Here is a 352-nt window from a genome sequence, read left to right on the forward strand (position 1 = left end):
TTACAGGGAGTCCCCGGGCAGTGTGTCAGTGTTTACAGGGAGTTCCCGGGCAGTGTGTCAGTGTTTACAGGGAGTTCCCAGGCAGTGTGTCAGTGTTTACAGGGAGTCCCCGGGCAGTGTGTCAGTATTTACAGGGAGTTCCCGGGCAGTGTGTCAGTATTTACAGGGAGTTCCCGGGCAGTGTGTCAGTATTTACAGGGAGTCCCCGGGCGGTGTGCCAGTGTTTACAGGCCACCTCACCACCCCGGGCAGTGTGTCAGTGTTTACAGGGAGTCCCCGGGCAGTGTGTCAGTGTTTACAGGGAGTCCCCGGCAGTGTGTCAGTGTTTACAGGGAGTCCCCGGCAGTGTGTC

This window comes from Scyliorhinus canicula, chromosome 20 (assembly GCF_902713615.1).
Source record: "Scyliorhinus canicula chromosome 20, sScyCan1.1, whole genome shotgun sequence".
Classification (NCBI taxonomy): Eukaryota; Metazoa; Chordata; class Chondrichthyes; order Carcharhiniformes; family Scyliorhinidae; genus Scyliorhinus; species Scyliorhinus canicula.